The sequence below is a fragment of the Ochotona curzoniae genome, unplaced genomic scaffold (assembly GCF_017591425.1).
Source record: "Ochotona curzoniae isolate NIBS_2020 unplaced genomic scaffold, NIBS_Ocur_1.0 scaffold_3890, whole genome shotgun sequence".
Taxonomy (NCBI): domain Eukaryota; kingdom Metazoa; phylum Chordata; class Mammalia; order Lagomorpha; family Ochotonidae; genus Ochotona; species Ochotona curzoniae.
Window position 1 is genome coordinate 32,982,698 of NW_024467115.1, and position 14,308 is coordinate 32,997,005.

General features: G+C 44.9%; 1 protein-coding gene and 1 long non-coding RNA gene across 2 annotated transcripts in view; both read left to right on the plus strand.

Moving 5' to 3' along the window:
* The window catches only part of TIAM2 (TIAM Rac1 associated GEF 2), a 440,232-nt gene that overhangs the window by 95,171 nt on the left and 330,753 nt on the right, over window positions 1-14,308 (plus strand). The gene's annotated exons all lie outside the window — the stretch shown is intronic.
* On the plus strand, window positions 3,764-4,381 carry LOC121146214. Its single transcript, XR_005882166.1, has 2 exons — window positions 3,764-4,210; window positions 4,249-4,381. It is a non-coding gene; the product is annotated as an uncharacterized LOC121146214 (long non-coding RNA).

Below are 14,308 nucleotides of genomic sequence, written 5' to 3' on the forward strand. Positions count from 1 at the left end.
CTAAAGCAGAGCCAGTGATTACTTGCAAATATTTAGTTTACACTGTGATTTAGGGGGCTCCTTTCTAAAATTTAGTCTTGTGTGTAAGTCCAAAACTTAGTATTCAGTGCTTGTTGTGTATGAAGTCCTCTTTTGGAACTATTTCATTGACTTGTAAATAAAGTTGCTTTAAACATCTTCAATACTCAGTGTTTATTCACCATTTGAATTGCCAGCCTGGCCTTTGTCTTTGGTGGCAGTGGATAATTTGTATTTACATTCCCTTGTTAAAATATATAAACTTATTCTGGATTTTCTTTCTGTCCAAGTCTTGTATTCAGATCACTACGATTCCCAGGATATGTGATCAGTGGCGTGTCATGGTGCTGGTGTTTGTTCCTGAGGTGACTGGGCAGTAGGGAGGGAATGCCTGGTCCACACCTTGGGAAAACTCACTTAGCAAATTTTTGTGAGTTATTTTTCCACCAGCCTTGGCAAAGGTATTTGTTTATGCAAGATTATTACACAAAATGAAGTGTTCTTGTACTTAAGTACTTTTTGAAGTAAGTGTTTATTACTGAGCTATAATACACTTATACATTAGGAAGGATATTAGTAAAATCAGAAGACATTAAAATGAAATAGCTTTTGAACGTTTCAGAGAGCTGTTTGAGGCAGATCACTTGTGATTGACCATGTGGTGAGGCCTGTGGCCGGAAGGTAGCTTTTGCCATCCTTTGTTTCACTCCGTGGAGAAGGTTGTAGAGGTTTCCAGGTGGCATCATCGCTAAGCAGTTCGTTTAGAGCAGTGTGTTATTTAGTAGTATTTTAACTGCAGCCCTCTTTTTTTTTTCCAAAAATATTTATTTATATATTTGGGGAGCAAAATTAGAGAAAGAAAGCAGTCTTACATCCACTGGCTCATTCCCCAGATGGCTGTAGCAGTCGGACTGGGCCAGGATGACGTTGGGCACCTACATCTCCATCTGGGTTTCCCACATGAGTGCAAACGCCCAAGTACTTAGGCCATCTTCCATTGCTTTCCCAGGTGCGTCATCAGGAATCTGTTTTTAAATGGAGTACCTGCATCTCTTAACTACCTATAGAAGATGCCAGCATTGCCACTCGCAGTTTGGCTTGCTGTGCTACAACACTGTCCCCAGCCATCCCTAAATGGCTGGCATCGTAGTAGTCCATGGATGCAGGTTAACGTGTTTTTGCTACAGATGGAGACACATCTTTTGATTTGCACTAGTGTTTGAACCCTGATTTTACTGACTTCAAAGCCATGCTTTGTTTTTGTAAGATTTTATTTGAATGGCAGAGTTAGGGAGAGACCAGACAGAGTTCTTCCATCTGCTGGTTTGCTGCCCAAATGGCTGCAAAGACCAAGGCTGGGCCAGGAGCTTCTTTCAGGTCTCTCACTCGGGTTTATGGTCCCAGGCATTTGGACTGTTCTCTGCTGCATTCACAGGTGCCATTGCGTGGTGCCGGATTAGAAATGGAAAGACTGGGGCTGGGACCATGGCACTTAATCTACTAGAGCAAAAGACTAGCTCCAGTTTGTTTTACTTTAAAAGATGCTCTTTTGGGGCCCGGCACAATAGCATAGCAGTTAAAATCCTTGCCTTGAATGCGCCAGGATCCCATATGAGCGCTGGTATTAATCCCAGCAGCCCTGCTTCCCATCCAGCTCCCTGCTTTTGGCCTGGGAAAGCAGTGGAGGACTGGCCCCACATGGGAGACCCGGAAGAGGCTCCTGGTTTCAGATTGGCACAGCTCCAGCCATTGCAGCTGCTTGGGGAACCATCAGATGGAAGATCTCCCTCTCTGTCTCTGCTCCTCTCTGTGCATCTGAATTTCCAATAAGAAGAAATAAATCTTTAAAAAATAAAAGAAAAGGATGGTCTTTCAGAAAAGCAGACATTAATATGAAGGGACTTCAAAGTTTGTGGCAAATGGGATTCAAAAAAGACATTAAACATAAGCTTTATTTCTCAGTGTAAACTCCATCAAGTTCAAAAAACACTTGAAAATCTATGGCAGCAGCACTTAAGTCCATGCATGAAGAATCAGGGATACAGAGAATACAACTGTGTCCATTCAGTCTCCGTTGGGTTACTAATTGGGGGAAAAAAGATGTTAGGGAGAGCCCAGTCACACCGAGGTATAACATATAATGGCGTCCCACCGAAACTCAAAACACTTGCCTTGAATGAGAAGAATAACAAGCGCTTTGTCACAGTAGAGAAGGATTCTGTGATAAAGAAGGGCTTGTTTTGCTAAAATGTTGCCTTGTTAGAACACTGCCGGTAGGCTGATGGCATCCTGAGGCCCTGGATCTCTGAGCACCACAGAGCAGTGTGAGGTGACTTGCCCTTGACTGCTCTGTTTCTGCTTTGAGTGGTCAGCTCCACTTGGTGAACTTGGCTTTGTCTTCAGGTTAGCACTGGAGAAGACAGTATACGCTTTTTGGCGCTGTTTACAGCTGCCAGAGGCTGCAGATGATCATTGAACAGACAGTGACACTGCTTGAACAGCCAGTTTACTCCACTTTGATTTTTCAGTTAGAATCCTGTATGTTGCTTGTCAGTCATATTGTTGATTCAGAGTGGAATGAACAATTTTCCCATTTCAGGTCGGGTAGATTTGTAGGCTTCATTTTCCACATCACCTCATCCCTTCTGAAAGCTCACTGTCTGTTGGTACAGTGAGTGCTTTGGGGACACTGTCCCTACAGGTCCTTTAAAAAGCAGAGCTGGTTTCACTGTTCTTCCACTCCATCGTTTTCATCAATTGCATGTCCGTTCTTCAGTGTCGGCGACTTCTGTTTTCATGATAAGGGTTCTAGTCAAAGCAGTACTGTCTTATTCTCTGTCTCAAACCAAATCCCCTCATAACAAATCAGTATGAGTTTATTTTGGTGCAAAACTACCGTAGTGTTTGGGTTGTATTCCTATGGGCCTTTTGGAAACCCTTTCTGTATGAGTGTGTTCTGTGTAGTTTCCTGAGGCTGCTGTGACTAACACTGTCCCTGTCCCAGTTCTGGAACCTTCCTGAAGGCTCTGGAGAGCACCCTTCCTTGTCTCTTCCAGGCAGTTCTCAGCAGTTCTTACCTTTGGCTTGTAAAAGGGCCGTGCCACTGCCTGCCTCCCTCTAATAGCTTTCTCCCCTCTGTGCAGGTCTGTGTCCAAATTTTCTTCTCATCGTGGTGCCAGTTGTACTGCAGTAACCATCCTGCTCCATGACCCCGTTCTTCAGTGCCTCTGCAAGGAGCCTTTCCACCAGGGTCACATTCCACAATGCTGGCAATTAGAACAGGAACCCTTGGCAGGAGACATTGTCATTCCGCAACAGCCTGTAACTGAATTGTATGAGGGTAACTAGTTGAACTTTGTTTTTTTGCTTTAAGTGGTTTAGTTATTTGAGAGAATTACAGACAGAGTATATTCCATCCATTGTTTCACTCCCCAAATGGCCACGATAGATCTCTTCCAGGCTGGGGCCAGGAGCTTTTCTCAGTCTCCCACATGGCAAGCAGGAGGCTAAGCCCTAGATTTTCCCAGGCCATAAATTGGGAGCTGGTTTGGAAGCGGAGAAGCCAGGACACAAGGCAATGTGCATAAGAGAGTCCAGTGTAATGCTCCTATTTTTGTGTTGTTTTAGTAATCATTTGCAAAGAAAATCCAGTGATACTAATGTTACATAACAGAATTTAAACTATTCCTCATTAAGAAATATATATGTGTGTATATATGTATATATATATACATATATATATACACACACCCACTGCCTTAAAAGTAAAGGGTTTTTTAAGCTGTCCTCATAGCTACCTGGAAGTGAGCAGTGTTATCTTTCTATTTGTCAGATTTAAAGGAAAAAAATGAGGCCTTCACAAAACTAATGGAAATTTATTATGAAAAAAACTACATGGATTGATTATTCCATTTTTCCACAAAGTTTGAGGAAATCCTCATGTTAATATTTGCTGAAACTGCTTGGTGCATCATGTCATGCAGGCGTTGACTTATAACAGTTGTCAATAGTGATTAGTAGAGACTCAAGACATGCAAGTCAGTGTGGTGTACCAGTTGCAGTTAGATTGTGCAGACTAACATATAACTCAGAAGTTGGAGGGAAATGGAATTTTTACTAGTGTTTTAAAAAGGCATTTCCTTCTCCAAAGCCTGCTCGAGCCTGATTTGTGTTTCTAGAAGTCCTCAGAGAGGTGGCTGAGTGGTGAGACTGCAGGCGCATCTCGGAGAGGTGGCTGAGTGGTGAGACTGCAGGCGCATCTCGGAGAGGTGGCTGCGGTGCAACATGACTAGAGTTAGCATTTCCTTCCGCTGCTTGTCTTGAGTTTGTCTAAAGAATAACAATCTAGTGGTTAGAAATAGTATCGCTGGTTTTCCTATTCAGCGAAGTAGAAAATCAAGTTTTGAAGTTGATTTTGATTTTTTCCCCCCATGGATCTTCGAAAAGGATTGATCCATTTTGAAATGGAGGCAGGAGAAGAAAGACATGTCATTCACATGAATATATTTACTCAAAGTTTTTTAATCACAAAAAAAGTAACCACTTCTTTAAATACTATTATACTTGATTTGTTGTATGGGTAACTATATTTAGAGGAATTTTTAAAAAATATTTGTTTATCGGAAAGGCAGTTAATCATTTCCATCCACTGGTTCACTCCCCATATCCAGGAGGCAGGAGCTTCATCCCATGTGGGTGCAGAGGCCCGAGTATTTGAGCTGCTTTCCCAGGAGCATCTGCAGGGAGCTGAATCACAAATAGAGCAGCTGATGCTCAAACCCATATGGAATGCCAGTGTTGCAGGCAGCAGCTTAATTTGCTGCACCCCAGCACGAGCCCTGCGAGATGATTTCCTGAGAATTCAAAAAGCATCGGAGTTAATCTGTCAAGAAGAGGCTCCAAAAGCGGTTTCTCTTTGGGGAAAGACAGCCGGGTCTGTCGCACACCTGCGGATGCCAGGAGTTGAGGTACCTATTTTCAGATTCTGGTGTCTAATCAAGATGTCGGAAGAACTGGGCCCTTGTGGAAGTAACAAAATGTCGCAGCGGTGACAGTTACTTCCACATTGAAGTGTGGATTACTTGCCTAATATTGTTGGTTAGGAAGTAACAGCTGTGCTCCTTCAGGATAATGCGTACTTGTTACTTTCCTACAGAAACTTTTGAAATGGTGCAGTACCTTAGACTTTGTAGCTTGAATCTTTATGACGTTTATTTGTTAGGCTGGAGGACTAGTTGGGGATTTTGTTGAATTTGATAGAAATATCTAATTTGCTGGTTTGTTTCCCAAGATAACCACTGTGCCCAGAGTGAAGTAGTGGGTCAGAGTCCAGAATCAGGAACTCGGCCCAGGTGTCCCACAAAGGTGACAGGTGCTCCGTTAGCTGAGCCGTTGTCACTGCCTCTCAGCAGCCCTTCACCAGGAAAATGACATGAGGAACTGGAGGCAGGCATCCAGCCCAGTCCCCCGAGACACAGGCGTCTTAGTCCTAACACCTAGAGGACATTACACAGAATCACGTACACATTCACCTGCCCCAAACTCACAGCTCAAAGCATTTATATTCTGCAAAAGCAAAATCAGTCATTCTTCTTAATCGTTGCAGAGTTAGGTTGAGTTCTAAATGAGCATCAGTTTTCATAGAGGCAAAATAGCGCTCCACCCCCAGAGCAGTCATTCAGCTGCTAGTGGGCCTGCTCATGGGTGGGGAGAGAGATCTCGTGGAAGATGCATCTGGCAAACTGAAGAAAAACAGTAGCCTTTTCATCCCAGTGAGCTTCTGACTTTACGTGCGTCATAGACAAGAATATTGCGTTGGTTCTTGTCTGAAACATCATAAGAATATATGGATAGTTCAGTAAAAGTGGGTCTTAGGCAGTCATGATGCTGAGGTCTGGAGAACTGAAATAGTTAAGGATGTATAGAGAATTGTTAAGTCCTTCTCCTGTATCTTATCCTAAGCAGATTAGCTAACTCCCCTTCCTTTTTCGTTGTTTCAAGTTGCTCATATTGTGCTGGTTGCCAGTCCCACCCAGGGTTCATGAAGCAAGCTGATTATTCAGGAGAAACTTTTTTTTTTGTCCTCGGTCAGTAACGTTGCCTTCATTTTGTTGGGCTCTTGCAACTTTTGAGGAATTCTAATTGTGAAATCCTGTAGATTCAGCCCTCATTAGAAAAAGGCTCCTTTAAATGAGCAGGTAACCAGGAGCACATCCTAACAGTATCCTCATCGTAGAGAATGGGAGCCAGTCAGCTGCCTCTGAGGTTTAAAGCCGAATGGTAGTTCCACTTGTGGCAGCTGACTTTACCAGTATTGGCCTTCATTCATTTGACTCGTTTATTTTTCTCAATTTATCATAGCCTAAGAGAACATTCTTAAGAGCAGCCATACCATGATTCATTATGTGGATTTGTTTTGGCTTCATTCCTGGAACTTATTGGTCCAAAGATGCCAGTAGTAACTAGAAGCTGCTAGAAGACAGTGACGTAGTGTGGACCAGCAGGTGCGCCTTTGCTGGACTTTACACTGCTTCATAATCAGTGTTGAATCAAGAGGAAAACTTCCTTCTATTTTCCTTAAGGGAAAAAAATTACGTATTTATTTATTCGAAAGGTGGAGTTAGGGAAAGACAGAGCTTCTGTCCAATGATTGACTCTGCATCTGGCTGCAATGGCCAGGGCTGGGCTCAGCCAAAGCCGAGGACTAGGAGCTGCTTCTAGGTGCTCAGTGTGGGTGCAGGAGCCACGGACTTGGGTCATCCTCCATTGCTTCCCAGGCGGAAGCAGAGAAACTGAGACTCTCATTGACACCCACATGTGACGCTGGCATTACAGGCAGTGGCTTAACCCACTGGAGCGCAGTGTCATCCCACTCCCCTTCCCCCCTTTTTTTTAAGAATATACTAGTAGATATTGTAATTTGTTAACTACTGTTCTAAACTCATTGGACAGATGAATGCAAAGCGATATTTAAAAGCATTCAGCTTATAGGGTTGATGCGGGGTAGTCGAGAGTGTTTAGCTCATTGTGCAGTATTATGTACATATGTGAAGTCCAGCGGCGCTTTAAAATCCAGCTGTTTGTCTGACGTTGGATTTTAGCCCAGGAAAGAAAACTTCCTGGGTTTCCAAACCACAGCATCCCGATTTGTGCCACTGTTGTTTTTTTCTGCACCCTGCTGCTCTCTAAACAGAGGGGGTTTAAAAGCAGTGAAATGTATCTCTAACAGACCCTTGTGTGGAGACCCTAACGCCTTGGTTTCTGGCTTTGCCGAATCTAATTTTTAGGTTTCATCTGTAGTTAAGAATGTTGCAAGCAACATGAGAGCAGCTCATGGATTTCAGGGTGTTTTGTTTTTTTTTTTTTTTTTCTATAAGCTTACACAAAAGAAAGAACCTAACCCCTGAGGAAAATGAATGCTTTAGCACCTGTCAGTACTAGAATTGATCCTGTGGTGTTTCACCTAGAGGGGTGACAAAGTGTGGGTGTGTCTCCTTCCCCGAGGAGACACGCATCTCCCGCACAGCTGTGGAGGTCCTGTCAGTCTGCCCCAGTGCCATGCACTGCTGAGCCCAGCACGTTCCCTATCACTGCAGGTAACCACTGCCGCTGCGCTGTTCTCTTAAAGTGGTGTGCCTTTCTTGCGGTCCCTTCAGCATCGTCCTCCCGGTTTGCAGAGCTCAGCTCTGGAGTTCTTGGATGAGTTGCCTGTTTACTCGCTGTAGGTTGATTAGCAGCCTGCTGACAGCACGCTACCGTGGCCTTTCCTTGGCTGTGAGATGCAGCCACACCTTCTGTCATCCAAGTGTTTATGTTCCTGGGTTTTTTAAGGTTGTTTTATTTTAAACAAAAATAACAACAGGAAGAACATTATTTATTAGCTCTTCATTTTATCCATGTCCTCATGACCCTGACTATTTTGGCTCTAACTTGAAAGAATCCTTAATAGATACAGTAAGTAGGATACTTGTGTCTTTTTGTTTCAGTCTGAGATTAACCTTGTCCATAAAACCAGTTTAAATCATTGTTAGAAACATACCAATCATGACTTTTGAACCCAGTTAAAAGAATTTTTTTAGATGTTGAAAAATGTTGAAGGTACAGTTTGTACTTTGGAAGAGGAAACTTAAGGGAAGAGAACTGAAAAAGCATAGCAAAAATGATGTAGGCCTGTGAAAATTAAAGAAAGTGAAGCTAGTGAGAGACAGTACTAAGATTGAAAAAGAGCAAGCTTTGTTTAGCACCTGCGTGTACCCAGATGCTTCTTGAACTCAAAAAGTGAAGCCTTACAGTATGTGTGTACATGAAATAACAGACCCAGAGATGAACATTTGATGTGATTCAAATACCGCTGGGATCTTAGAGTCCTGGGTCCTCGCTGAGTTCTTGATAAGCCTCAAAGAGGAATCTATTTTGTGTGAGAAAGAAAAAAAAAGGTCTCAGATATGTGCCCACTGTGACTAGACCAACTAAGCTCCCAGGCTTGATGGAAGAGCCTGGTAAAATCTTGCTTGATGTTGGCACCAAAGTGACTTGCGGACAAACACATACAGAGCTGTGTTGCTTTGAGCGGCTTGAGGTGAGAGCTGGCCGCTGAAATCTCGGATTTGTTGCTGAGCTTGAATCGTGTCTGGACTGCTCTGCGGCTGTCCTTGTGTCCCCTTTCTCAGTGTGAGTACCTCCTCCCTGCTTGCTGAATCGCACACGTTGCACTTTCTTTGGGAGACGACAGATATTCAGCAGCTTCAGACTATCCTGATTGCGGGATGAACTTGTCTGCCTTTGGTAAATGCGTGCTTTCATCTTTGTTCACTTGGCTGTAGGCTGGGGTCTCATTTTGTAGTCAAATTCTAGATAAAGTTTGTGGCCTTATCCTAAAACAGTGAAAAGTATTACAGGCAACAATGTGTTTAAATGATGTCAAGCAAATCAGTCTTTTAAAATATGACTGAAGCTTGGTTTGGTTTTTTTTTTTTTTTTTTTTTGGTCCAATTTAGAGAGCAGATCTGAATTACTTGTTTTTCAGTGCTCAGCTCCAAGTGGTTTTGCAGCTCAAGGAGTTGTGTTCACCCCAGTGAGATGAGCAGCTTCTGCTGCAGGAGAGCTGTTACACAGATGCCAATCCTGAGGTCTGTGTAGTGCGGCTGAGAACCTCTGCCCGTTACCTTTGTGATGATGGTCTCAGCTTATTCTCTTGTTGCTGTTAAGATTATTTTTTATTTGAAAGGCAGATTTTACAGAGAGATAGAAATTATCCATCTATTGGTTCACTCCCCAAGTGGCTGCCATGGCTGGAGCTGAGCTGATCTGAAGCCAGGACCCAGGAGGTTTCCTCTAGGTGTCCCATGTGGGTGCAGGGTCCCGAGGCTTTGGGCTGTCCTCTGCTGCCCACGAATAGGAAGCTGGATTGGAAGTGGAGCAGCCGGGACACAAGCTGCAGCCCATGTGGGATCCCAGCATGTGCGAGGTGAGGATTTAGCCATTGAGTTAACGCACAGGTCGGGGGTAAGGGCTTTCAGCATGTTCCTAAGTGAAAGATATTCATGCTGAAATGCATTTGATCTGTTTAGGAATATATTCAAAGATGCAAAATCAGTTAGCCTCACTTTAAAGTGCTTCAGTAAATTTGCAAATGCAGGAAAAAGGAAATTTTCTGAGGCAAGGTTCCCCAAATGTTTAGGGAAGATTTTGAGTTAGCTAAGTTTCACTGAAGATCTTTGTCCTTGGTAATGATGTTGGCAAGCACGAGGAATGCTGTCTGGGTCTGATGCCCTCACCTGTGTGAAGGCTACTGCCTGCATTGTGTTTGAATAAAGGGTAAATGCATCTTTGGAGACGTAACCAAGATTTTCAGTCAACTGGTTCCCTCCCCAGATGCCCAGGAGAGCCAGGACTGGGCCAGGCCCACAGCTGCCTCGCACAGCATTGCTGTTTAAGTAACTGGAGCCTGTTTTCAGGGCTGGTAGACTGCCCGCTCCCGTGCCCCTTGTCTGTGTGCTGCCTGTTGTTGGAAGTCTGCTTCTTCCCGCGCCATCGCTGCATTCTATCAGATCAATTCACAGCACGCACGGGACTCAGGGCTGACGCGCAGCTCTGCCTGGCCTTTTCTGAAAGGTTGCTGCCGGGCATCCCATTGGTTTCAACCCAGCTCTTCAGATCCTCTTCTCCGTGGCCTGCACTGCTCAGCCACTTTGTTCTTCCCATATCCTACACTAGAAACTGGAAAATATTCTTCTTTGTACCTACTGGAAAAGTTCTTAGAGCTTTCTCTCACAAAACTTAACTGGAATTCTCATTTCTGTCACCTTTGTCTGAAATCAGTCCTTGACCGTCTCTTTTTCATTTTGTTTTTAATTTTTATTATTTGGGAAGTAAAGCTAGAGAGAGCTGGAACAGCTGTGCACTTTCCATGGCTGCAGCCTGGGTTGGCCCTACTGCACCCGGGAGCTGGGAGCGCTGCAGGACCCCATGCCAGAGATCAAACCCCCACTCTGCTGTGGGGTGCACGTGTCTTGATCCCTGAGTTAAATGCCTACCCTCTTCCTCATCTCTTTAATTCAACACTGCAGCAGCTTCAAAACTGTCTTCCCGGCTCAACTGACACAGGCATCTTCAACAACACTTACTGGAGTATGGTTTTTCCCAGAATTCTCATCAGTATGGGGAATGTGGCCCCTGGGATGGTGTTGCTTAGGTTTGAATGAGAGGGAGGAGGGTCTTTTTCTTTTCATTGTCCTGGAATTCTTTGGGAATAAATAAGATTAAGATGTAACATAGAGGCATTAAATAAACGCATATAAAGTGGTTAAAGCTCTTATAACAGCTGTTGGCACATAAACATTTAGATGTTATCCACTGTTATTTTAGTCTGATTATTAACATCATTATTCATGGCCAAGCATGTTTATCTTCCAGAATCTTTCACTGGTGTGACAGCATGCCAACTAAAACAGGCGACCTCATCCAACACACTGGCCTCATGATACAACTCAGTTTACCTTCCAGTCTCCTGTCTGCTTTCTGCCCAGTTGGCATGGGCTGTTGTTGATGACCACTGCCAGGCACTTTGTGGACTGTCTTGCTCTTGCTTCCGCCAGAAGTGCATCATCATCTGGTGTGCCGAGTGGGCTTCTGTTTCTCTTCCAGGTGCTGCCTTTTCCCTCCAGGCCTTTGCTATAGTACCGGTCAGTTAGGGGCCAGGTACTGCTTGACCTGTAGGAACACGTTCTCTGCTTCACCACTGAGTTCTTGGAAGGCAGGGATCGGATCTTATTTATATTCCCTGTGAAATGCCTGGATCCTAGCACACCTTTAGTAAGAATTAAGAAGCAACAGTAAAAAGATGCCAGCAGAGTCAGGCACTGCCATCCGGAAAAGTGAGTTCTTGCAACACAAGCCTTGGGCCGGCTAGCTGTGTGCGCGTCTCCTGAAGTGTGTTAGAACTCTGGATTCCTGCCTCTTCCCCAGGTTTACTAGTCAGGATCTGTGTCTCCACAGGACCCTCGACTGATTCAGCATGATAAAATTGCTGCAACAGACATGATTTTCATTGGTTCAGAATCCCATTTTTGCTGTATATAAGCATGAAATAAGACAGTTTTGAAAATAGGATTAATGGCCAGAAAAGTGCAGTAAAATTTAAAGACAAGTGAATGGTGCTATATAATTTTTTTTAATGTGCTTGTTTTATTGAAAGGGGTAGGCAGACAGAAAGGAACAGACCGAGCTCCCCGCCCCTTGTGTGCACTCTGGCTGGGCTGGGAGCTTGGTCCGCGTCTCCCATGGGGTGACAGGGGCAGCAGCAGCCTTGGTCCACGTCTCCCATGGGGTGACAGGGGCTGCAGCAGCCTTGATCCGCGTCTCCCACGGGGTGATGGGGGCTGCAGCAGCCTTGGTCCGCGTCTCCCATGGGATGACAGGGGCGCTGCAGCAGCTGCCGTCTCCAAGGATTGCACATCAGCAGTAAGTCCTGCAGCAGGTACAGGGTCCCAAGGCTTTGGGCTGTCCTCGACTGCCATCCCAGACCACAAGCAGGAAGCTGGATGGGAAGTGGGGCTGCCAGGACACAGAGCAGTGCCCATATGGGATCCTGGCTCTTGCATTAGCCAGTTAAGCCATCGTCCTGGGCCCTGGCATGTGGCCACCCTAAACAGTAATTTAACCACTAAGCCGAAGGCCTCCTGCTAAATAGTGTTCCTCACCCAGCAGTTAACAGAAGCTAGACATCAGTTGTCTCTGTGAATGAAAGTTTGATTTGATAGTTTGAGGAGCATAGCAAGCATGCCTCCTCCTGCTGTTTCACCTCCTCGATGCCCACATTGACGGAGCCAGCAACCTCATCCCACTGTGTCATATGGCTGGCACAGACCCAACGGCTAGAGCATTGCCATTGCCCCCTTTGCCTCAGCAGGAGGTTGGCATGAGGAGCCAGAGGCCAGCACCCCCCGGGATGGGGCGTGGGCATCGTGACGGTCCACCCCAGGGCGCTCAGTTGGGACTGGAAGCCCACAGCTGATGAGTTTTAATACTTCTGATTATACTTTTAAGAGTTCTCAAGGCATTTTAGTGTGAATGTTTTTATTTCATGTACAGATCAAATTTCCAAGTACAATTAGGGGTTGAAGGCTGTGAGTTTAGATTAAGAGAATAAATTTCTAGACACTTGGGCCTTTTCTGTTTTTTTGACAGGCTTCCCAAAGCTTGTCCAAGACCTCACCTTACTCTGACAGTGTGTCCCGTAGAGAGAGTAAAATCTGATGAGATATGCTGCAAAGATTGGGAACCAGGAAAGCCTTATGGTTTAGTTTTTTTTAAAAGAAGTTGTTTGAGAGACCAAAAATGTTTATCTTCTAGTTCACTCCCCGTGTTCCCACAGTAGCCACGTGTCTGGGCTGAGGTGCCACACCTGTGAGTGGGAACTAAGCCAGGTTTCCTGGGGCAGGGTGACAGGAACCCAGGGGCTGCAGCGTCAGCACCAGGTGTGCACTGGCAGGAAGCTGGAGTCGGGAGCCAGAACTGGGGGGTCAGGTTCCCGTGCTGTGTTGCAGGACACGGATCCCCCAACAGTCACTGCTGGCTAAACACACACCGCAAGCCGTGGTTATGTGAAGACTGTAGCGTGGGCCTCTGCCCCAGCACATTCACGATAGGATGGGTGCATGCTGTTAGCACACAGTTAGTGTAATAAATATTTCAGTCAAGTGTTAAAGTTTTCGTTCAGCTGTTTTCAAAAAAAAAAAAAAAGGAAAGTTTTTTTCAATTAATGGACCTGAAAATCATGACATCTCAAACTCTTTTCAAAGATTTCTGTCCTGTCTTTTGAAGCAGCTTGTGAAGCTGTTAGAGACTAGGCTTTCGAGCTGATTCTCGGACTTGGTTATGCGTAGTTGAGAGGCAGGAGCTGGAGAATCCTGTTTACCACCTGTGCATGTCATTGGAATGGAAGCAAATTCATTCTCCAGTCAGCAAATCCTGAGAATGTATGAGAGGTATTTAACAAGTTCATGGCAAACAGGTATTATGAAAAACAGGTTTCTAAATATTTTTGTACCAAAAGTAATTCATTGCAGTTCTGTTTTTCCATGGGCTTCTAGAAGAATCTCCGCATTCATACATTTCCAGTGTCATGGTAGAAGGTGATGGTAGGGGACGGCTGAGAAAGCCTAGGAGATACTGACCGGACACAGGCTGAAACATCTGTAAAATATTGCAGGTCAAGATCAGGTTTCTTGGGAAGTTTCTTTAAGATTTATTTATTTTTATTGGATATAAAATAGCCACAGTGGCCAAAACTGACAGATTCTAAAGTCAGGAGCCAGGAGCTGCTTCTGAGTCTCCCACATGGGTGCATGGTCCCAAGGACTTGAGCCATCCTCCGCTGCTTTCCCAGGCCCCAGGCAGGGTGCTGGATGGGAAGTGGAGCAGCTGGGACATGGGATGTTGGCGCTTAGAGGCGGAGGCTTAGCCAGTTGAGCCATTGAGCCAGCCCCAGAAGTTTTCTTGTGTTCCTAACTCTTGCCTCCGGCCAACTCCCCACTGCATGCACTGATCATAGCCCAAGTCCACTGTTCTCACTTTTAAGAGATTAATTGTATGGCTTTTTTTGTGTACGATGTCTCTAACCATCAGAGCCTTAGTTACATGGTTACTCGATTTATTTTATTAAAATTTAAAATTCAGTACCTGCATTGTGGCACAATAGGTTAAGCCACTGCCTGTGACATCAGTATTCCCTATTGGAGTGTCTGCGGTTCCCTGGTGATGTGCCTGGGAAAGCAGTGGTTGATGGCCA